The sequence below is a fragment of the Anabrus simplex genome, chromosome 2 (genome assembly GCF_040414725.1).
Source record: "Anabrus simplex isolate iqAnaSimp1 chromosome 2, ASM4041472v1, whole genome shotgun sequence".
Taxonomy (NCBI): domain Eukaryota; kingdom Metazoa; phylum Arthropoda; class Insecta; order Orthoptera; family Tettigoniidae; genus Anabrus; species Anabrus simplex.
This window is the reverse complement of record NC_090266.1, coordinates 220,445,698-220,469,142: the sequence shown is the minus strand read 5'-3', so window position 1 is coordinate 220,469,142 and position 23,445 is coordinate 220,445,698. Positions and strand designations below refer to the sequence as shown.

The window sequence follows — 23,445 nt, the reverse complement described above, 5'->3', positions numbered from 1 at the left end:
TGGTAAATGATTTAATTTTGCTATATCTTACATTGCCTGTCAAAACTGTTTGTAAATACCAATTATATAAATGAATGTTTGACAGAGTAGGGTGTATGGGCCTTGTAAGATCTTGGATTGACTTACAGGGTAATTAATCTACTCAACCTTTTATTACAAGCATGTAACTGTCATATGAATATATTTTTTATAAATAATGTACATATTCTGCCATCATATCCCCTTAATATTACATCACACAAAATACAGTTTTTTATGTTGTAGATTAAAATCTACAAAACTTTGGTGGAAACATCTGTCAAAATAGTTACAAATGAATTTTTCATCTTTGTTTTTCATTGTTTATATGGATCTACAGCACAAGAAATAAAATAATCAGTCTACCTTGATGCCCTCTGGAGGCCTATATGTTATTAATAAATTATAAGTACGGTAACAGACATGAAAGTAGTGATTGCTGGTGCAGACAGGTACAGTGGCAGGAGAGTACTTGGAATGAGGAGATAAAGGCTACCTAAGTTACAAAGTTATAAGGTGGCAGGGAGGGATTCTGTCAGGTATAACTGTAGTAAGAATTTTGTCCTATGCAAACAACTTGGTCTATTGAAACTGTGCAATCTAATATTAATGGATCTACAGCACAAGAAATAAAATAAGCAGTCTACCTTGATGCCCTCTATAGGCCTATATGTTATTAATAAATTATAAGTACGGTAACAGACATGAAAGTAGTGATTGCTGGTGCAGACAGGTACAATGGCAGGAGGGTACTTGGAATGAGGAGATAAAATAGAACTGAATGTCAGGTTGAGAATACAAAACTGGAACAGGTAGATAATTTCAAATAGGTATTTAGGATGTGTATTCTCGCAGGATGGCAGTATAGCAAGCAACATTGAACACAGATGCAGTAAACCCAATGCAATGAGCTTGCAGTTGTGATCAACAGTATTCTGTAAGAAGGCAGTCAGCTCCTGGATAAAACTACTAATGTCTTTACACTGGTCTGGTTTCAGACCACCTGTGCTGTACAAACCTAGTGCAATGAGTTTGCAGTTGCGATCAACAGTATACCGTAAGAAGGAAGTCTCAATACGCTGGTCTGGTTTCAGACCACCTGTGCTGTACAAACCTAGTGCAATGAGTTTGCAGTTGTGATCAACAGTATACCGTAAGAAGGAAGTCAGCTCTTGGACAGAACTATCAATACGCTGGTCTGGTTTCAGACCACCTGTGCTTTACAACTGCTTACTACATACACACAGAAAGGACCTACTACATGTATTTCAAAAACTCCTTTCCTTGTAAACCATACCCGTTCTACCACATAAAATATACAAATTAAGATGTTGTAATAATGCTAATAATTAATAAAAATTGGAGTTAAGGTTCTTTCCCATCAGGTCCTAATACACATAACTCACTGAGTATTCCAATAAATATTGATAGATAAGTATAACAAAAAATGATTTAATTTAAAAAGTAGAACATTTCTCAAGAACATAAATTTTATTAGATTCTTTCTTGGTCTAACACTGTATACAACAGTTTCTGAATTTTAACTTTGAAAACCCTTCGACCTAGTTCACTCATTCTTTCCATGTCATCATGAAGACACTAAAAATAACATTGATTATATTTTCTTTTCAGTTTTCAGTATCTTTTCTAAATATTCACTTAACACATCACTGTCACTTTCACATTTCTGTTTCTTTTATTTTTAACTGCTGGCAAAGCTGTTTGTAGAAGCAGAAGCCACTGGACTGGAAGTTGAAGTCCCTTCAGTAATTTCTGAACTGTAGGAGTTAAACCCCTCCAACACAAATTATTTCTGCTTCTTCCTCCTATATTTCAGCTTGGTGAAAAGGCTCTCATACACCAGGTGCCACTTCCATAGATGTGTTTGTTATAGAACTGAAAAAAATGAACAACATATTAATGCAATTCTTCTAAATTGGAGCTACATTTTAGTCTGGACACAAGCCTTCTGTTTAAGAAATTGTTACTTTCAATAATTATTTTAGTAAGATGATTGCTAGGTTAGATTATATTATATTACTTTCAGTTATATCTAATAAATTAATGAACAGATGGGTGGAACTTATGGCCTACAGACTGAATCTTCCCCTCACTCTTTCACAACTAGAACACTGGTCTGTAATGTAGGCCTACTTTTAAAAATAAATATTACAGAATTGTACCTTCTTCCAGCAATGAAGAGTTCCAGAAAGTTGAGGGCATTGAAGTAGACCCATTTTATGTTTTCTGTACAGCAGAACCTGGGAGGAGAGGGAGGATGTTATCTCTCCAAGTTCGATATCCAGCCCTCAGAATTTGCCATGTTTTGGCACAACTTTTTCCTGAAACAATGAATCAGAATATTGTGACAAAGAAAATATACATGTAGTAGGCCTACTTATGGCATAGGCCTACACTTATTTGTCATTAAAGCAAACAATGGTATTCATTTCATTAGGTACGAGATGGAGGTTAGGAAAGCACTGCTTATGTTTTCCAAACATTTCTTCAATTAAGTTACAAGAATGATAATTACTACTTCTCCTAGTGTAACTCATTTTACCACTCTATTCCGTATAATATACTTTATCAATAAATAATCTAAGATAACACTATTCATAAGATAATCGTAATAAATCTAATAATTACTTACCAGTTTTTGTCCCAATTCTCCACACTATAGAATGCCATACAAAATTCACGGTCTCCCTATTACTATATCCAGGGAGTCTAGGATTATACACCACTTTGTTTTCATACACTAAGCAAATTAATGTTTCGATTTCATCAACAGATGACTATGTTGCGTCCGCCATTATCGAACGACTGCGACTGAAAAACGGACACGTTTGTTTTTACAAACCAGTCGATCTTCATCGCTCGTAGTTGATCGCTGACGATCGATGCTGTGTGACTGGTGCCACTGCCCTCTGTAGGTTTGTTTTCTTAGTCGGTCGATCGCAGTCGTTCGATCGAGCCTGTGTGACAGCCCCCTAAGTGTTCACTCTGCCACTTACACGCTAAAACAATTACACTGCATATTCTTCTGCAACGGTCACTTGTACCCTAGGGCAGTTTACGATTAAACTCTCTGTGCAACTATCACGGCCGTACAGTTCAATGTTTGCGCGCACCCCACACAGTCTCACAAATCTGAACGTGATACACAGTCTGTATACTCGTGGCAGTCTTCGTTCACTTTCCTTCATCGGTCGGTTGCACTGTTCCTCATTCACCGTTAGTTCACACACAACAGCACTCCCAGTGATCCACAGCACTCTCACTCACCGAATTGAACCGTCTCTATCACTGGCACAACTGAACCCAATCTGAATCACTAAAGTTTTTTTTCGGGGGCTCCGTAAGTCCGCTCACACCGCGTGGGGATCGACTCCAATCTACACCGCCTCCGACATTAATTCCAAGAAGAAAGAGATAGCAGTGATGATTGGGAGTGCGATGCAATAGGAGTACCTGCATGTCCCCATGGGCAGCATGCTACCAGGCCACATGTGGTGATGGGTATCAATAGCGGTGTAATCGGATAATAAGTTTCAGGACAATGCTACATAGGCAGAAATAGAAAGATACCTGCATGTAAAACTTGACCTTTTGTAAATAGCACATGCAAGGATGTGGTTCTGGAGAGGTACAGGTAATTGCGTTAGGTGGGAAGAAGTATCATGCACAAGTCATTAGCTAGTCCAGTTATTCAGGGATCAGTCCTTCTGGGCAATGCCATGACTAGCGCGGGCCTTGTCGGTTGCCGAACCATGCGGCAATAGCCACTAAGGGCCTGTCGCATCGCTTGACCGCTTTGGAGTCTCTCGTACCCAGTCTTCGATCCCGAAGAATGAGGCCAAGCCCGCCAAGGCGTAGACTTGCTGGATGGATACAGGACATGGCGCTGGGCCTCCTTCCTCTCTGCCCGGGCCATAGCCCGTTGTACAGGGCAACTGCGATGAGAGGTCGGGTGGCCCCCCGTGCAGTTGGCACCTCCCGAAGTGTAGCGCAGGCCGTGTAGGTGATCGCCACCAGAACGGTTGCAGCTCACTTGGAGCCCTCAGCTAATCTGAGGGTGGCCGCACGTCAAACAGCGGAAACACTACAGGAGCTACTGAGGGGGATGTTCTATTCTCAACTGACTGCCGCTACCAACTGAGGTCCTCTCCTGATTGGCTCCTCGCTCGACTGCTTTCCTGGTTGCGGCTGGGTGGCCCACTCCTGGTGGACTGGCGTCGTCTTCTTCCTCCTCCTGGTCCGGGGCGGCGTCTGCTTCTTGGCGGTGGTGGTCTCTTCTAGGCGGGGGAGAAAGCCTCGTTCTGGTGTCCCTCCTCCCTGTCTGGTGACCCTTAGTGGAGCGGTTGGTCCCGCTGCAGTGCCGGCTTTTCCCTCCTGGCTGGCGGCGGTGAAGGCATCGCCGGCGTCTTTGTGCATTCCCTGTCCTGTGGGGCGCACATCTATGTCTGCATCGTGAACTAGGCGCTAGCAGGCCGGGCCTGGGTAGCAGCCTCTGAACGCCCGGGCGACTCCGTGTCCGTGCCGCATTCCGCCGTCCGGGTCGCTTTCCTGGTCTGCGCCCGGGTGGTGGGATTTCCCTGGGTGGCCCTGACAGGTGGTGGACAATCCTGATTGGGGGCCTTGTCCGTCTGCGTGTACTTCGTGAAGTTCAGCAGTTCGACCTGAGTGGTGCCATCACGACGCTCGGGAGCGTCGCCGTCCTGCTTGGCCCTTGGCTTCGTGGGAGCCAAGAAGCTTGGGTCCGTGCGAACCTGCTTGTGCTTCTGCCTCCTAGTGATCTGCGTGGCCGTCTTACGCAGCTTAGTGGCAGCCGTCTCCTGTCTGGGGATTTCCTCCAGCCTGTCCTCGGACAGCCGCCTCTCGTAGAAGTCGACCCACTCCTGATTTGGCGGGCGGATGATGAGCCCCCAGTAGATCAGGTCCACGTCCTCGTACTCACTGCCTGTTGCTCGGAGTGCCGCGAGAATGACGTTTGCCTCCAGTTTCCATTTCCCCATCATGCCCCTTCGGTAGAAAACTACTAGGGCCGGCAGGGCTGGGTCGGCGCGTTTCGTTCTGTCAGATTCTGCCTTCAACGGTTCCATTACTTACTCCAGCTCCTCCTGTTTGCCCACGCTGTTGTCTGTCATCCTGTTCGTACCTGAAACAATATTGCCTGAAGCGAGAGGTATAGCACTGGAAAGTGCTTCCTGACAGTCCCCTTGTGTGCTCTTAAAAATGCACACAGTCAGACACATGTTGCTCCTTCCTGTTAGTACTAAACAGTGCACTTGCCTGACTAGTACTTGGAAAGTGCAAGTAGCCTGGCGAGGAGGTTGACTCAGTGGGAAGCACGTAAGTCCTCTCTCTGTGACTGCCAAACTAGTACCCCCAACCACTAAAGCTCTTATATAGGGAGGTCGACTCTTTCAGAAACTCCGTGAGAGTAGAAGCTCCTGGGGTTCTAAGAAATCCGAAAGCTCTGGTTTCAACTTTCTAGTTGTCTTTCACACCATCGCGACGCCTCCAGCTTGGTAACGAGAAGACGACAAGAGTGGTGGCAGAGAGGCTGGCTTTCCTCTCCTGATTCGTCTCTGACTGGTTGCTGCAAGAGTGAGAGTGTGGGGCCCTATCTCGGTAATGTCTAAATCCTCATGGGTGCCATCATATGCACGTGGGTACGCAATTTGAAAATTTCCACGTGCTTTTTTGACAGCTGTCTAGGTGACAGCTGCCATCTTTAAACAATAGACTATCGCAAACTTCAGTGCTGCTATATTTATGGCACTAAACCTCATGGCTACTACTTTAGGCAGGTGGTAGCGGGGAATTTGAAACAAATCAGTGCTTTCTTGACAGCTGTCAAGGTGACAGCTGCCATCCTTAAACAACAGACTATCGCAAACTTAAGTGCTGACATCTTGACGCGACTAAATCTTCATTGCTGCTACCTTAGGCACGTGCGTGCGCGAAATTTGAAATTCCACGTGCTTTTTTGACAGCTGTCAGGATAACGGCCGCCGTCTTTAACTACGTGTACATGGCGTAATTGAGTGCTGCTATCTTGACAGAAGTAAACTTTATAGCGCGGAATTTAATGGGACTTAGCTACGCTGCGGACATGCAAGCTGCCCTTCTCAACTTACTACGATCTTAGTTATAAAGCAAGCTTCCATTTTCGATATACCACCATCTTATAGCAAGGTGCCCTTCTCAACATACTTATCATCTTATAGCGACCTGCCCTTCTAAACATACTGTTATCTTAGAGAAACTAGTTTTTAAACCAAGCTGCTGTTTTCAACGTTCTAAGACTTTGTTGACATACTTACTGTCTTCAACGAAGCTGCTGTTATCTACAACAGGTGTTGAGAACACTGATTGCTGTGTTCAGAACATGTTTACTGCTTAGCAAGAGATACTTTTGTAGATGGATTCGAACAGAGAAAGAATATATCGTACACTGCAATAGTAACAAGACTAGAATCGAACACTATAGTCGATCAACAGGTGTTCAGAACACTGATTGTTGTATTTAGAACATGTTTACTGCTTAGCAAGAGATACTTTTGTAGATGGATTCGAACAGAGAAAAATTATATAGTCTACTGCAATAGTAACAAGACTTGAATCGAACACTATAGTCGATCAACAGGTGTTCAGAACACTGATTGTTGTATTTTAAACATATTTACTGCTTAGCAGGAGATACCTTTGGCCTAAAAAGTTCGATTCGAACAGAAATAAAAAATTGCCTTCTCAACATACTTACTCAGGTGCACTTCTCAACATACTATTCTCTTAGAGAACTTAGTTTTTCAAACTAAGCTGCTGTTTTTAACATATATTTAATGCAAGCTGCTCTTCTGAACACTCTAAGACCTTCTTTCTTGACACATTTACTTTAAAATAAAATGTAACAGCCTCTTCTTCCTGCTTCTCCTCCTCCTCCTGCTCCTCGAGTGAAGTGGAGACGTAGAATTTAAGCAAACGATCCTAACTTTATCTTGCAAAGAAGAGAAGGGAGCGGTAGGAGGAAGAGAAGGTAATGCACATGTGGATAAAGGAATACATAATCTAAAATAAAAGAATATCCCAATTCTATATTATTTATTAACATTGCATCTTGTATGTACAAGTTTCACCTTGAATGATTTGCTGTACTACAGCATTAGTAATTTCCCCCTCTTATATGTAAAACTTAATCATTCTCTGCATCTTGAATGATAATGTAATTTTTACAAAGTTGGTGTACCTCTCCCTTCTCAAATGATAATTCTATTCCCTCTTTCTTACATGCTGTACCCCCATGGAACAATTGTAAGGGAATCACTATCCCATACACGTTTATCATCGAAAGGACGCGATGAGCATTTATTTTGCTCGATCGTACATACTTGATGTTTGCGTGATTGAATCCTTTTATGCGTACAGGAAGCGGCATTTCTATATGTGATTACACCGCGATAGTGTTGAAGGTGTAAACGGCTAACGACGCTTGGACGTGAGCATTTTCATTTTTTACAGTTTGCGAATTTTGAGTGTCATAGGCATACATTTTGGTGCTAAACCAATAAACTCAGTCATGATATTCATGCCACATTCATCTTTCTTCAGCTCTATCACTTTATTGTTCTGTGGCTGAATGTTAAATGGATTACTAGAAGTGTCAAATTATTGAGAATGGTTTCGCATCACATCGCAGACGTCTGTCTTCCGAATATGATAAATGAAACTATCTGTATCCATATACAAGTGTAAGATCAGAAAACTGTTGCGTTGCAAATCCATAATGAAAATCATACATTTTAAATTTTGAAAAATCAAGTGTAGCCACTTGCAAATAAATTGGCTTCGCATACACGGTCTCAGTTTTTTCATTTCAACAGAAATAAGGTCACGATCAACAGCTTTGAAATTTGGTTTTGAGATGTACTTGCGCGCCCCATACCGGCCATCCCATTGATTAAATAAATGAATGTCGCGATGTTTGCGTACACTTTTCCATCCTTTTTGCATAGATCGAGTTATTCATCAGTTTGAAAGACGTACTCTCAAATGTTGTTGTAGCACGTTGACGATGCTCAGTATTCAAGTCCATGTACGGTTTAAGCAATGCTTCCTGCTTAAACGCAACGATACGATGTATACACTCCAACTGTTAGCCGTATTCGAGAGATTGAACAAGACATTCTATGTGGATAACATAGCGCTTTTTCGGAAAAAGAGTCGCTAGCAGTTTAGCATGCTTTGAAGTATCATTAGGTGGAATCATTTTTTCAACACAAAAAGGAAGGTCGGAATATCAATCGTGCAGATGAGAATGGTAAGCAAGAGAAGCTTCCAGCACGTAGCCGCGGTTAGGATCTTTAGCAGCCTCAAAAACATCAAAATGTTGAATTTCAGTTCCTGTTAGCCATACAAAATCTTTACATGGTAATGGCTGTAACATGGCCCACCCATACAGATTACTGATATCGAAATACATCAGATAAGAATCTTCTTTCTCTGAATTATAGTTGTTGAGGTAAGCATTATTCGCGATTGCATGCCTGTTGACAAGCGAAACTAGTCCGCAGCGAACGCCGCATTCAAAAACTAAAAGCATGTCGACATCCGTAAGAAGATCAAGTTGAACACCGGTACACTTCAGCATCGCATCCCCTGACAGACCGGGTGTTGTGTAGTAATAGCAAGGGTCTAATCCGTAAATAGGTAAACACATTTTACGGAACTTTTCAAACGCATCACAGAGTAAAAGTGTATCTACCTTCAAATAAGGGTCTGCATATTCACCTAATGTGTGTAGATGAAACGCTGACCACACCTGCCGGCATGCAAATAGTCTTCATCTAAAATTGATACCGTATGCTTATCGTATGACGATGAGCTGAGTGACGGTGTATTACATTCACTTAACACACTTGTAAATGCAGAATGATGAGGTCATTTTGTTTCTTCTAGTGTTTGAAAGCTCAGAATATAGTCATAGGGTGGAATACCTTTCCTTATACAAAGTTTAAATTGCTCAGGATCTGGAAAATACCACCGAATGTATTTCAAGTCGTCGCTTGAAAGCCCATTTACAAGTGTATCAAGTGAAAAGTTCATAAATTTATAGGAATCTAGAAAGCGGATGCTCAATCAATCAATCAATCAATACTGATCTGCATTTAGGGCAGTCGCCCAGGTGGCAGATTCCCTATCTGTTGCTTTCCTAGCCTTTTCCGAAATTATTTCAAAGAAATTGGAAATTTATTGAACATCTCCCTTGGTAAGTTATTCCAATCCCTAACTCCCCTTCCTATAAATGAATATTTGCCCCAGTTTGTCCTCTTGAATTCCAACTTTATCTTCATATCGTGATCTTTCCTACTTTTATAAACGCCATTCAAACCTATTCGTCTACTAATGTCATTCCACGCCACCTCTCCGCTGACAGCTCGGAACATACCACTTAGTCCAGCAGCTCTTCTTCTTTCTCTCAATTCCTCCCAACCCAAACATTGCAACATTTTTGTAACGCTACTCTTTTGTCGGAAATCGCCCAGAACAAATCGAGCTGCTTTTCTTTGGATTTTTTCCAGTTCTTGAATCAGGTAATCCTGGTGAGGGTCAAATACACTGGAACCACACTCTAGTTGGGGTCTTACCAGAGACTTATATGCACTCTCCTTTACATCCTTACTACAACCCCTAAACACCCTCATAAACATGTGTAGAGATCGGTACCCTTTATTTACAATCTCATTTATGTGATTACCCCAGTGAAGATCCTTCCTTATATTAACACCTAGATACTTACAATGATCCCCAAATGGAACTTTCACCCCATCAACGCAGTAATTAAATCTGAGAGGACTTTTCCTATTTGTGAAACTCACAACCTGACTTTTAGCCCCGTTTATCAACATACCATTGCCTGCTGTCCATCTCACAACATTTTCGAGGTCACATTGCAGTTGCTCACAATCTTGTAACTTATTTATCACTCTATAGAGAATAACATCATCCGCAAAAAGCCTTACCTCCGATTCCACTCCTTTACTCATATCATTTATATATATAAGGAAACATAAAGGTCCGATAACACTGCCCTGAGGAACTCCCCTCTCAACTATTACAGGGTCAGACAAAGCTTCACCTACTCTAACTCTCTGAGATCTATTTTCTAGAAATATAGCAACCCATTCAGTCACTCTTTTGTCTAGTCCAATTGCACTCATTTTTGCCAGTAGTCTCCCATGATCCACCCTATCAAATGCTTTAGACATGTCAATCGCGATACAGTCCATTTGATCTCCAGAATCCAAGATATCTGCTATATCTTGCTGGAATCCTACAAGTTGAGCTTCAGTGGAATAACCTTTCCTAAAACTGAATTGCCTTCTATCGAACCAGTTATTAATTTCACAAACATGTCTAATATAATCAGAAAGAATGCCTTCCCAAAGCTTACATACAATGCATGTCAAACTTACTGGCCTGTAATTTTCAGCTTTATGTCTATCACCCTTTCCTTTATACACAGGGGCTACTATAGCAACTCTCCATTCATCTGGTATAGCTCCTTCGACCAAACAATAATCAAATAAGTACTTCAGATATGGTACTACATTCCAACTCATTGTCTTTAGTATATCCCCAGAAATCTGATCAATTCCAGCCGCTTTTCTAGTTTTCAACTTTTGTATCTTATTGTAAATGTCATTGTTATCATATGTAAATTTTATTACTTCTTTGGCCTTAGTCTCTTCCTCTATCTCGACATTATCCTTGTAACCAACAATCTTTACATACTGCTGACTGAATACTTCTGCCTTTTGAAGATCCTCACATACACACTCCCCTTGTTCATTAATTATTCCTGGAATGTCCTTCTTGGAACCTGTTTCTGCCTTAAAATACCTATACATACCCTTCCATTTTTCACTAAAATTTGTATGACTGCCAATTATGCTTGCCATCATGTTATCCTTAGCTGCCTTCTTTGCTAGATTCAATTTTCTATTAAGTTCCTTCAATTTCTCCTTACTTCCACAGCCATTTCTAACTCTATTTCTTTCCAGTCTGCACCTCCTTCTTAGTCTCTTTATTTCTCTATTATAATAAGGTGGGTATTTACCATTCCTTACCACCCTTAAAGGTACAAACCTGTTTTCGCATTCCTCAACAATTTCTTTAAACCCATCCCAGAGTCTGTTTACATTTTTATTTACCGTTTTACACCGATCATAGTTACTTTTTAGAAACTGCCTCATACCTGCTTTATCAGCCATATGGTACTGCCTAACAGTCCTACTTTTAAGACCTTCCTTTCTATCGCATTTATTTTTAACTACCACAAAAACAGCTTCATGATCACTAATACCATCTATTACTTCAGTTTCCCTATAGAGCTCATCTGGTTTTATCAGCACCACATCCAGGATATTTTTCCCTCTGGTTGGTTCCATCACTTTCTGAATCAGCTGTCCTTCCCATATTAACTTATTTGCCATTTGTTGGTCAGGCTTCCTGTCGTTCGCATTTCTTTCCCAATTTACATCTGGCAAATTCAGATCTCCCGCTACAATCACATTTCATTCCATGTCGTTTCCCACATAGCTGACTATCCTATCAAATAATTCCGAATCCGCATCAGTGCTACCCTTTCCCGATCTGTACACTCCAAATATATCAAGTTGCCTATTATCTTTAGAAATGAGCCTTACACCTAGAATTTCATGTGTCTCATCTTTAACTTTTTCGTAGCTTACAAATTCTTCTTTCACCAGACTGAAAACTCCCCCTCCCACCTTTACTATCCTATCTCTACGATACACACTCCAGTGCCGTGAGAAAATTTCTGCATCCATTATATCATTTCTCAGCCATGATTCAACTCCTATTACAATATCTGGTAAATATATATCTATTAAATTACTTAATTCTATTCCTTTCTTTACAATACTTCTACAGTTCAGCACTAACAATTTTATGTCATCCCTACTTGATTTCCAATATCGCCTAATATCGCCTACACGATAACTAAATGAAATAAGGTGTTCATGATTTTGCACAATCACACTGAACTTTGTGCAATTTAATTGTGCAAACTCACGAACGATGAAGTGGCTGTCGTAGCCTGACAAGTTATGGATAAAGCATGGAATAGATTTAGGAACACGATATGAAAGATTGCACGAATCATGTGCAGGTCCGCGAAATATCCCAGTAAAGTGGCAGTGATTTTTAACCTTCATCTGTGGGAAAATAATTGGCTGTTTACAGATGTGACATTGATCGGTTTCATCATGCAAAATCATCTCATCCAACGTCATTTGAATGGGCACTGGTTGCGAAAAAAGTGAATGAACGCGTTGTGTAACTTCTGTAATTCTTCTAACAGCCATGCCGTACAGTTTTCTCCTCGATACTGTACCTGCTCAAAGCCTGAGTCCCAACCAGCATTTATCTCAAGGGATGTTACGGTCCGAATCAATCGCAACTAATAAACAAAAAATCATGAAGATATACGATCTCCAATTAAATGTATGGGCGCCATCCAATCAGTACTACAGGGTTGAACGGGATACTCTAATCATTAACTTTAAGGCTCATGATAAAACACACAATAGATAATAAACCAGATCAAAGGGAAAAATTGGGAGGGTCCATCCTAGGACTGGGGACGGATATTTAAACGGTCACCAAGGGTTTACTATGCTACAAGAACAAGAACCTGGAACTGTTTCCTTGCAAATGCTAAAGGAGCACTTTATTTAAGATAAACATTTAACACACAACAAAATTCGTTGACCCATATTTTGCCTGTAATTTCGCCAATCATTCCTGAAAATTTCACATAATATTCTACACTTTTGACCACCCATTCACTTGGGTGGTGGAACCGTTGATTTCTGAGGGTTACAATTAGACCCTCGTGAAAACAATGACCATTGATGGTCATGAACCATTTGCCTGTTGGCCAAGTGGGCGCGATCACATGAATCATGCCATCGCCTAAAGCTAATGGCAAGCTAATATCCGAAATCTAAAACACCTAAATAATCCATCCGCCACGAGTTTGGAGTATCAACGTAAGACGCCTCAGCGCACCTGTTGACCTTTCGAAACCTCGCATTAGGAAGGAAAGCCAAACTCGTGCTAAATCACTCAATCACTACTGATCTGCACTTAGGACAGTCACCCAGGTGGCAGATACACTATCTGTTGTTTCCCTAGCTTTTTTCTTAAATGTTTGCAAAGAAATTGGAAATTTATTGAACATCTCCCTTGGTAAGTTATTCCAATCCCTAACTCACCTTCCTATAAACGAATATTTGCCCCAATTTGACCTCTTGAATTCCAACTTAATCTTCATATTGTGATCTTTCCTACTTTTAAAGATACCATCCAAACTTATTCGCCTAATGATGTCCTCCCACGCCATTTCTACACTGACAGCCAAGCAGCTAGTTTCCTTTATCCCAAGTCTTCCCAGCACAAACTTTGCAACATATTTGTAACGCTACTCTTTTGTCGGAAATCGCTCAGAACAAATCGAGCTCCTTTTCTTTGGATTTTTTTCAGTTCCTGAACCAAGTAATCCTGGTAAGGGTCCCATACACTGGAACCATACTCTAGATGGGGTCTCACCAGAGAGAAATATGCTCTCTCCTTTACATCCTTACTACAACCCCTAAATACTCTCATAAACGTGTACAGAGATCTGTACCCTTTATTTAAAATTCCATTTATGTGATTACCCCAATGAAGATCTTTCCTCATATTAATACCTAGGTATTTACAATGATCCTCAAAGGGAACTTTCATCCCATCAACTCAGTAATTAAAACTGAGAGGACTTTTCCTATTTGTGAAACTCACAAACTGACAATTATCCCCGTTTATCAACATACCATTGCCTACTGTCCATCTCACAACATTATCGAGGTCATTTTGCAGTTGCTCACAATCTTGTAACTTATTTATTACTGTGTACAGAATAACATCGTCTGCGAAAAGCCTTATCTCTGATTCAACTTCTTTACACATATCATTGATATATATAAGAAAACATAAAGGTCCAATAATACTGTTTTGAGGAATTCCCCTATTAATTTTTACAGAGACAGATAAAGCTTGACCAACTCTAATTCTCTGAGTTCTATTTTCTAGCAACAGAGCAACCCATTCAGTCACTCTTTTGTCAAGTCCAATTGCACTCATTTTTGCCAGTAGTTTCCCATGATCTACCCTATCAAATGCCTTAGACAAGTCAATCGTGATACCGTCCAATTGAACTCCTGAATCCAGTATATCTGCTATATCTTGCTGGAATCCTACAAGTTGGGCTTCAGTTGAATAACCTTTCCTAAACCCAAACTGCCTTCTATCAAACCAGTTATTAACATGTCTAATATAATCAGAAAGAATACTTTCCCAAAGCTTACATACAATGCATGTCAAACTTACTGGCCTGTAATTTTCAGCTTTATGTCTATCACCCATTCCTTTATATGCAGGGGCTACTATAGCAACTCTCCATTCATTTGGTAAAGTCCCTTCATGCAAACAATAATCAAATAAGTACTTCAGATATGGTACTGTATCCCAACACATTGTCTTAATATATCCCCCGAAACCTTATCAATTCCAGATGCTTTTCTAGTTTTCAACTTTTGTATCTTACTGTGAATGTCTTTGCTGTCATAGGTAAGTTTTAATACTTCTTTAGTATTAGTCACCTCCTCTATCTTGACATTATCCTTGTAACCAACAATCTTTACTTACTGCTGGCTGAATACTTCTGCCTTTTGAAAATCCTCGCATACACAGTCCCCTTGTTCATTAATTATTCCTGGAATGTCCTTCTTGGAACCTGTTTCTGCCTTAAAGTACCTATGCATACTCTTCAATTTTTCACTAAGATTAGTATGGCCACCAATTATGCTTCCCATCATGTTATCCTTAGCCGACTTCTTTGCCAGATTCAATTTCCTAGTAAATTCCTTCAATTTCTCCTTACTTCCACAGCCATTTCTTACTCTATTTCTTTCCAACCTGCACCTCCTTCTTAGTCTCTTTACTTAACTGTTATAATATAGTGGATCTTTACCATTCCTTACCACTTTTAAAGGTACAAACCTATTTTCACATTCCTCAACAATTGCTTTAAAGCCATCCCAGAGTCTGTTTACATTCTTATTTACCGTTTTCCACCGATCATAGTTACTTATTAAAAAGTCCCTCATGCCTGTTTTATCAGCCACATGGTACTGCCTAACAGTCCTAATTTTAATCTCTTCCTTTCTTTCACATTTATTTTAATTACCACATAAGCAGTTTCGTGATCGCTAATACCATCTATTACTTCGGTTTCTCTATATAGCTCATCTGGTTTTACCAGTACTACGTCCAGAATATTATTTCCTCTATTTGTTTCCATCACTTTCTGAATCAGGTGCCCTTCCCATACTAACTTATTTGCCATTGTTGGTCATGTTTCCTGTCGTTCGCATTACCTTCCGAATTGACATTTGGTAAATTGAGATCACCCGCTACAATCACGTTCCTTTCTTTATCGTTTCCCACATAGCTCATTAACTTATCAAATAATTCTGAATCAGCATCTGCGCTACCCTTTCCTGGTCTGTACACTCCAAAGACATCAAGCTGCCTATTATCTTTAGAGATGAGCCTTACACCCAGAATTTCATGTTTTTCATCCTTAAATTTTCGTAGCTTACACATTCTTCTTTCACGAGAATGAATACTCCCCCTTCTACCATTCCTATCCTATCTCTACGATACACCCTCCAGTTCCGTGAGAAAATTTCTGCATCAATTAGATCATTTCTTAGCCATGATTCAACTCCTATTACAATATCTGGTAAGTATATATCTATTAAATTACTTAATTCTATTCCTTTCTTTACAATACTTCTACGGTTGAGCACTAACTGTGTTATGTCATCCCTACTTGATTTACAGTTCCCTGTTCCATTAACACCGCTCCCTAGGCCACCCTGTTTCCCTGAATGTACCTCCCTATAACCCTTCTATACAAATTTCCTAACTTATATGTACAACTGCGGTTTAAGTGAGGGCCATCTGAGCGCAGATCCCTATCTCCTCCCCACGCATTAGGATCTAGAAATTTCACTCCCAGTTTCCCACCTTCCCACTCCATAGTCTCATTTAAATCCCCAAATACCTTCCAGTCAGTATCCCTCCTACAGAGTATTCCATTGATAACAATCTCCGCTTCTTTAAACTTCACCCGTGCTGCATTTACCAGATCCCACACATCCCCAACTATGTTGGTACTTACACCTGCTTTTCTTACATTGTTAGTACCAACGTGAGAAACTACCACCTTCTCCTTTCCCTCCTCCCTCCCTTCTACTTTCCTCAACATCTGCTTTAACCTGATTCCTGGATAACACTCCACCCTGGTACAATTTCCTCCACACACTTTCCCGACATGTCTAACGATAGAATCCCCCATGACCAGAGCCTCAACCCTACTCGCCTCATTTGATCCCTTCCCCTCCTGGTCAGTCCTGTCTTTCCTGACAGCTGCAGAAGCTACTTCCTCCTCCCTTTTCTCCATCCCATGACCCTGTTCCACCTGTCTTTTCCTATCCACTACTCCACATTTCCCTTTCGTATCTCTTCCCATTCTCCTACTTCCACAGTTCTCGGTGAGAGTTCCCTGTTCCTCATCTTCCCTCGGTTGTTCTACCTGCAGTGACTCGTACCGATTTCTCACCGACACCTGTCCTGAATTTTGATCCTGAATGGAGCCCTTTGCCTGCAATCTCCTTCCCCTTAAAACATTAGACCACCTGTCTTCCACAATTCCCCCCTTTCCTTCCCATCCCACTATTACACTTACTGTATCTTGTACATTGTTTGGAGGCCTACTTTCCTTCCTGTCCTGTGAGAGAATCGAAGTTATCTCCCTCAAGCTCTCCAACTCCTCACTCATACTCCTTAATGCCTGGCGACACCCACAGTTCCTACACTCGCACTGCTTAGCCATTTTTTACAAAATAATGAAAAAAGGAGAAATAAGATAACTTATTCTGTGCAAAATAAAAATGAAAGAAAAGAAATATTGTCTAGGTTAGTTCACAAAGATAACTCGACAGTAAGTTAATTAATATAGGCTACTACTACCTACAATACTACTTAATTGTACTATTTTGTATTCCTACAACAAGCTAGCACGATGAAAATTGCTGTTAATTACTGGAAACAGAGAATAAAACACAAGAATTACACAATGCTTAACTGCAGTTAAGTCTACCCTAATTACAACAACCGAATTTTAGTAAGAGAGTTACTACAGATAGCACAGGAACGATACTATACTACACAACTATTTCACAGTAATTGAATGAACACATAACTTTCTCATAATATGCTATAATACACTACAATAATTTTAAACTACGTTCAGACTAAGTACAGATACTACAATACACTACAATAATTTTAAACTACTTTCGGACGTATTCTAATTACAACAGGTTATTACCAAGCAAAAACAGAAAAGAAAATTGCCATTAAAGTTTGAAATTCGCAAAACTACTCAAAATTATAGAATAGGCACTCTAATTCCTAATAGGTTACTATACTACACTACAATAATGTTAAAACTACGTTCATATGTATCCTAGCTTCTTACTAACCACAGATAGAAATGAAAATTCCAAATAGGCCTAAATTTAGATATTCGCAAGAACTACCGGTAGGTACTCAAAGATTACCATTAAAGTTAAACACGTATACAGATTAATATTAGTACTACTTTGTCCTACTATGCTGTAATAGAAATGAAACCTGCCGTTGGCACAAAAATACACACAAATATAACAGGCAAGATATTATCTAATATACCGTATCTACACTACAATTCTCAACTGGCATGCGGTTATGTGATCTTTACAGATGGTGGATTACTATTATTTCACATACTCCGCGGGACGGAGAATGAAAGTGTCCTTAAATGCTGAAAAATATGAAGTTGTTTACAACAATTTCTCAAAAGTATTTCTGTCTAAGCTACGCCCGGGACTTGATTTGCAATTATTGGAATGAAGGAACTTGATTATTAGCTAACCGCTCATAAATACTGAAAAGTCTAGGGTGTAAAATATAAATTACGAATACTTTAACTCCCTACTCAGAACTACAAATGGTCGGAATACAAGAATCAGCTGATTTTGTTTATATTTTCTTGATACACTGCAACCTTTGTTCGCAACTGTGGCCAACAATGCCAATATTTGAATAATAAGAGCGACAATAATCAATAACAATTACGACTGTTAATTATTTCGCCAGTGAAATACTGTCTATTCTGTTGAAATCCTTTCTTTAAACAAAATTTACAAGAGTATCGCGTTATTAGAAAAAGTTATTACCTTCGTGATAGGTGCGTCCGTTGAACTGCTATTTGAAATACCTTGTCAAATGCCTGCCTCCATTTTTATTGAGATGAGACCAACCCGGGATAATACAAAACGCTCCCCGGGTTCCTAACCAAGATATGCTAATCGTTAACTGAAGGAAACGGCAAAAGCGACTCTAACCTAATGGTCCAGATGTAGTGATTTGCCGTCACTTTACCAATAACAAACTTAACTTATTATTTACAACAACTTGACATTATTACGTTATTTCGCCAGCTGACTTCCCTAGTATCGGTCAACACAATAATTCGAAATAATAAAAAATGTTTTAATTTTATTATTATTATTATTATTATTATTACTATTATTATTATTATTATTATTATTATTATTATTATTATTATTATTATATCATCAGTGGAGATCATGGTTGTCGAAACACGTAATATTTCAATTTTCACCATTATTATCATTATCCGAAATAATATAATAAATTCTTGTTCTTATTCTTCTTCAAGTTATTATTATTGTTATTATTAGTTTGAAAATTTTATATTTTAATTTCAATTCCCACCATTATTATTCTCATAAACAATATAATAAATTCTTCTTCTTCTTCAACTTATTATTATTATTATTATTATTATTATTATTATTATAAATTAATTTCACTTGTTACACGGCAGTTCACTATTATTATGTTTGATGCATAACCCTTTTACAATTCCGGTCTAGTTTGGCACTGGTCAATCAATTAAAACATGATTTACTTGGATTATTATTATTATTATTATTTTATTATTATTATTATTATTATTATTATTATTATTATTATTATTATTATTTCGAAAATTTACATTTTAAATTTCAATCTTTAGAATTTAATCACGTATGTTAACTCCCAGTATGAACCATCAGCTCCGAATTCACGTCGGTCGGGACATAATAACGGTATTCGAACCCGCAACCTCATTTTCGTACTGCCATCAACTTATGGGGACACATGTCCTCCCAAGACAAATCTCAATTCCCATGGCACCTCGCAAACTGAGAATTTCCAATCAGTCGTTGCGAGTGCTAAATTATTCCATCCTTTTCATTTGAAGTCCATTTATTCCACTGGAACTCTTCAAAACATTTAATTCACTAATTAATCCTCGGTGCGTGGACTCTGTTCTGCCACTCATAACACCGGAATCGGCATATTATCTCGACATAGGCCTCAGGATACATCTATTTCTTCATCAACTTCAGTACGATTCAATTTCATCTCATGCCGGATTTTGGTCCCGCACGACTTCCAACATCAAAATTTGGCTCAAACCACTCTGGGTGTTCAACATAGCATGACCATCATATATAAGTGCCCCTATCGCTTTTAAACAAATATTTATGATTATTATGGAGTCCAAAAAGAACGTTAAATCAACAATTAATGTAAAAATCAAATTTACTGCCCGAACTAAAGTATTCCACGCCACACGTTATCTCCATATTTAAATTACTTTAACTTGCAATCATTCTATCAAAGTAGGCCCGTGCCATTATTCACAAAGCATTTTTAATAAACACGCATTTACACATTACCCATGTTCATTTATCACTCCGATACTTCTACTGATTATAATATTTCTGTCCACTGGCTAAACTTCGCGGCACAAATAATCATTGAGATTTACAGACAATTCAATTGAGTTCATTCCGTCCCACAACAATTAAATTCACTTGGCAACCATCTACCTCTGGATAATCTTACAACATGCCTTAATATCTATAAAGTTTACGATAACTGAAAACACTTTGGAGCATTTCTAAAATGAATATTAATCTTATCTTTACGTGAAATGTTCTCCTGTACAATTACAAACATTTCAAGCACTTGAACAAACAAATCAACCCTAATCTACTCTATTAAATAATCAAAATTATGATGAGCGCTTGATCTAATTATGTACATTAATTTGTATATTTGTATATTAATTTGTCCCGTTGTCTATCTATCTCTGAATTTATACGAGCCGGAGGCGGCCCCGTTTCACAATAAAGTTACCATAATGAAAGAATATGATTTCGTCCCTCTAACGTCAGCAATCTACAAATTTATATTAATGGTTTACTCATCTCAGCCTTGTAGTTTGCTAAACTGGACGAGGAGCATTGCCCCCATCCAAGTTTAGCACTGCATCCTACTGGTATTCATGCCAACTTTAAGAGGTAATCCTTGACACTTTTCAATATTACATATTTGAAATCTTATAAAAAATAATACATTTTTGCACTTGGAATAATTTCCACTTCAAATTTAACACAAATTTTACACTCTTGGCTTTTTATCCAGCCCACTTAATGTAAATATACATTCTTCGTTCCTTCCCCGGACACTAGGAAAAAGGCATACCTCGGTACCCCCTTCAGCGGCCCGACGCGCACTCGATTCTCCCGTCTCACGTTCGCGTGGCTAACCAGGTATCAGTAATTGACTGTTCACTTGGCAAAATTGCGTCGAACACCCGCGACCGTTTTCACGTAACATACTTCTAATTCTTGATATAGAATCGAACTCCAGCTAGTAGACTGTTCAAGACTGTAATACGATCTAATTCACCTCATGTATCACTGTGCTACGTAACATACTAACATCTCAAACAATATTCCACTAGTGAGTACACACACGTACTTGCGTAGTAACGGCTCCGACAATTCTCCACGAGTAAATTTACACGCACTCGCATAGTAACCGCTCCAACAGTTTCTCACGAGTGAGTTACATCCGTCTCCACGACCATGTATTTATATTCGTCTCACCTCCCCTCCGAGTTCACGGGTGGTCATCTTAGGGCACGCAGTTCCAATATCCTCATACGACTATCTGCGGCCCTGCCAGTGACTTAAACTTGGGATCCACTGATCTAATTATATTATTAAAGCCTCTATGCCAATTCTCAAATAATATCGTTCGCTGGTAATCAATATAATAATGAATTTATCTCCTGTGTCCCGGGCGGGAGATTTCACGCCGTTTGTAGCGTCTCTTCCTTGCAGCCAATCAACGAATAGCATCCATGAATTCTCAGAATTACGCCAGTCAATCTCCCTCAATTAATGCCTTTTAATAATTGTTATTATATGGTTAGGCTTCTAAATTTCATCATATCTCGAATTTATAATCCACTTCCTTCTATGAATTTAATCTGTGGACTTGACGTTGATAGTGCTTCTTACAATACGAAGTTGTCGGGACTGCTTCTGTCCGGCGAATTTTACGATTGGTCCAAGCTTACGCAGGACTGAGAGGTTTCATGTTTTTTCTTTAAGTAGCAACCGTGCACCCAGCCCCCGTTTGGTTCACTGGAGTGCCCCTGACGTCATTTCTAGGAATCCTGTCCTCGGCCCATACGTTTTTCCAACTATAAGTCACTCGCGGCTATGAAACATTCCACTGACGCGGAAATAACTCTCCCTTTCCCATTTTCCCCTCGTCACAATTTCTGAGAAAACTAATTCTGCTGGCCATTGTATTTCTTAATCTTAGAGGATACATCAGTCTGTGGTAGGTTTCACAATATCACTCGAACTGGCCAATACTTACAGTATATAAAGTATGATATTCTTGCTTATGAAAATGTGTCCCATAACGTAGATCAACCGAAAACAAACTGCGATTACGGCAGTAAATAAACAAGGAGAATAAGAGATAACTAGCTGGAACACCAGAGCTAGTTAAAATAACACAAACAGGAAGCGTAAACATACACCCACAAAACATCATTAACAAGAACAAGAAGAGGACTTACCTGTAATGGTGAAGGGTGTCTTAGAAAACCGTGGAAAGTATTAAAATTCCTGGTATCAATATACTACCTTTTGAAAGAAAAACAAACAGTGTTTTAGTTAAAGGGAATAAATGTGATTTATTTCAAAAGCAATTAAATTGAAAATTTAAAACAGGGAAACGTCAACGCAGGAAGGTGAAATCATAGACCAAAAATTAAATTAAGATAAAAATTATTAAATAGTAGTTAACATTACCAAACATGGTCGACCAATCATAATGTCAAATAAAAACCAGGAGGCCTCAGTATACTAGAGCAAGTAGGATATTTGAGATAATTATTTGTTTATAATAATACTTTAAAATATGAAACTTTAACCACGGAGTTCTATCCAACAGGAAGAATTTTCCACAGTTCAGATAGAGTAATCAGAACGATACTTCATACAGGCAGCAATAAATGAAAAAATAAAATTAAATACCTCAAACATAGTTTCAACATAACATTAAAGCAAGGAGAAACAATACAATTAAATTGAAATGCCACACGAGTTAGTAAACTCAGAGGTCAACAACAAATATCATCATCCATCATCAGTTTCTTTTAAAACAATACAAATATTACCGGTCGCCATAGTAATGAAGGCCATGTATCCAAGCGTAAACAAGGTAACCACAGAAACCAAGTATGAACAACAAGGAGAAAAACAAGATTCAACGCGAAAGAAATAAGGAGGATCCCAGAAAATCAAAATAAGAACAGAGTAAACTTAATTAAAATATCCTTCCTCTTTATCAGAACTCATATGGCTCAACCCTTACCTAATGGGGTGGTTTGATAGCATTTCAAAAGAAAGTATTACATAATTTTACAAATGTTTAATGTAATTAGAAAATAATTTAATAATTTAGCTTCACCCCAAGTATGAGTGCACTACAGTACACGCTCAAAGGCATGAACACCTCAATTACAACGAACCCGAACTATGTTCTTGTTTAATTATAATTACAAGGATTTTTTGCCGAGTTCAGAACGTGCAATGCTATTTAGAGTCCCACACACAAAATATTCCAGTTAATTTTAAAAATATTTCCATACTAAAGAAGCTCCAGTTCACGAAGAAGCGGAAGGAAGTCCATAATTGGAGATGACGCGATAGCGCCATTTTACTACCCACAACTCATGATGAACAAATATAAGTGAAAATTTCAAAAATATACACCCTAGTGACGCTCCCAAGATGGAGA

General features: G+C 39.1%; 1 long non-coding RNA gene across 1 annotated transcript; it reads right to left on the bottom strand.

The window, feature by feature from the left end:
* Positions 1-1,841: 1,841 nt before the first annotated feature.
* Positions 1,842-3,010, bottom strand: LOC137498637 (uncharacterized). Its single transcript, XR_011017880.1, has 3 exons — positions 2,672-3,010; positions 2,202-2,360; positions 1,842-1,914 (listed from the first exon to the last, which is right to left on the bottom strand). It is a non-coding gene; the product is annotated as an uncharacterized lncRNA (long non-coding RNA).
* Between the last annotated feature and the right edge of the window lie 20,435 nt (positions 3,011-23,445).